The sequence below is a fragment of the Notothenia coriiceps genome, unplaced genomic scaffold, assembly GCF_000735185.1.
Source record: "Notothenia coriiceps isolate Sejong01 unplaced genomic scaffold, NC01 NC01_scaffold00026325, whole genome shotgun sequence".
Classification (NCBI taxonomy): Eukaryota; Metazoa; Chordata; class Actinopteri; order Perciformes; family Nototheniidae; genus Notothenia; species Notothenia coriiceps.
This window is the reverse complement of record NW_011359026.1, coordinates 64-2,211: the sequence shown is the minus strand read 5'-3', so window position 1 is coordinate 2,211 and position 2,148 is coordinate 64. Positions and strand designations below refer to the sequence as shown.

Below are 2,148 nucleotides of genomic sequence, written 5' to 3'. Positions count from 1 at the left end.
TGTGTGTGTGTGTGTGTGTGTGTGTGTGTGTGTGTGTGTGTGTGTGTGTGTGTGTGTGTGTGTGTGTGTGTGTGTGTGTGTGTGTGTGTTTTATCTGATCCGGATGGTTACTAATTCCTTTTCTTTACGGCGGTCATTTTTGACCGGATGTTGACTAATGTTGACAATGTTGATTAAATCATCCAAAATTCAATGAAAGCGTTGATCAGCTTTTATATATGTTCAAATGTCTCCTGTGAAGGATATCATAAAGCCTTAATGCAATCGAATGTAAAACAAAAAGGTTATGATTGATGAAAGCAGTAAATCGGTCAGATTTGACCCGAAGACAACAGGGGGGTCGACGTGTTTCTAAGACTTCCGATTTTTCTCACAATCCTGACTTTTTCCCAGTGTGCACATCCTTTCTAAAAGTTCGGACTTTTTAAACCCCGATCTTTCTACGTTTAACCCTCTTCACATTCTCACCTGTTGACGCTCCATCAATCTCAAGTTCCCCTCCAGGAAGGTGTCAGCGTGGTTTCAGCCAATAGCAGCTCACAGGGACAATTTATAGCCAATAGCATGTCAGTATGCATTGTGTCTGTGTGTCCTGTTTCCAAAGAGATTAATCACAGCCACCTTTGTGATGATTCACTGCTGCATGGGTTTCTCAGTATTAAAAAAACACCTGTCATGTTTTTAAGTATCTCTAATCCGTCTAACCAGTATATTTATATCCTAGTTAATGTTTCTGCCAAAGACCTATTGTGTTTTAGTCGGTGGGGCAATGTTTCTAAGTAGATTTTCCTCAAGTAACTGCACTTTATTAGGATTCTGACTTTCTCAGGTTTGATTTTTTTCACAGAATTTTGCCGTTTATTTTTTTTATTCCGACTTGTTTTCTCAAATTAATTTTGACTTATATATTTTTTTAATGGCTTTTTTCTTAAATTAGAAAAAATTTTAAGAGTTCAGATTTTTCTCACAATCCTGACTTTTTCCTCAAATTTGAATTTTTTCTTGATTTTTGAACTTTTGTATTATAGAATATAGAATATAGAATTCTGACTTGTTCTCCAAACATTCTGAATTTTGTCCAAAAAATCTGACTTTTCTCCAAAATGTCGGCCTTTTTTTCTCAGGTTTGACTTTTTAATTCTTCTTTTAACTTTTTTTTCACAGAATTCAGTTTTCTTCTAATTCTGCCTTTTTTACTCAAATTTATATTTTCTCAGAATTCTGACTTTTTTCTCAATTTAAATTTTTTCTCAATTTATGCATTTTTTATTAATGTATTTTTTTTTTATTTAACTTTTTTACCAAATTGGTTTTTTCTAAGAATTCTGACTTTTTTCTCAATTTAGAATATTTCTCTATTTTGGATTTTTTTTATAAATGTCTTCTAATTTCTAAGAATTTGGACTTTTTTCAAAAAATTCTGACTATTTTACTCAAATGTTATTTCCCTCAAACTTCAGACTTTTATCATGGATTTGATTTTTTGCCCAGAATTCAAACTTTTTTCTCAAATGTGTATAATCGTGTCAGTTGTCTCCTGATGAGTTAATTGAACTTCTACTGATTGTAGATTCTCCTGATTTGTTTGTCCTCTGCCTCTGTTCTTTGCAGTCATGTCAGACGTCGAAGAAGAGTACGAGTGAGTACAGAAACATCCTTCAGTATTTATCATTTCAGCGTTTGCATTAACCGTGAAGTTAACTAATTCATATGTTTCTCTCTATTTCTCTCCTCTTCCCTCCAGGGAGCAGGGTGAGTTCAATGTCTCCACATTTAACACTTTAGGTTTGCTAGAAACAACTTATCTGATTGTAAATGAATTTCTCTGGGTCTCTTTTCTCCAGAGGCTGAAGAGGAGGTGGAGCCTGAGGAAGAGGAGGATGAAGAGCAGCGGGTGGAGGTAGAGGAAGATGAAGGTAGGTCAGGGAAATACCCAGAATGCAAAACGGCTTACCTGCATCCACCCTGATTAACCAAAGTGGTTTGTAGTCAGCTGCAAATATGGTTTGATCACAAAGAAATAGCAACAAGATGTTTCTCAATGGATGATTTTAGTATCAGGTGTACTTAATAACAAGCTAAAAGTGGCAAAACAATTGAATGTCTATGGATGTTCTATGGATGTACACACATTATGACGGACAACAA

The 2,148-nt window shown here is 35.0% G+C and overlaps 1 long non-coding RNA gene across 1 annotated transcript; it reads left to right on the top strand.

Annotated features, from left to right (window-relative positions):
• The first annotated feature begins 1,567 nt into the window (after positions 1-1,567).
• Positions 1,568-1,933, top strand: LOC104956767 (uncharacterized). The gene is made up of 3 exons (XR_799594.1): positions 1,568-1,639; positions 1,745-1,752; positions 1,845-1,933. It is a non-coding gene; the product is annotated as an uncharacterized lncRNA (long non-coding RNA).
• The last annotated feature ends 215 nt before the right edge of the window (positions 1,934-2,148 follow it).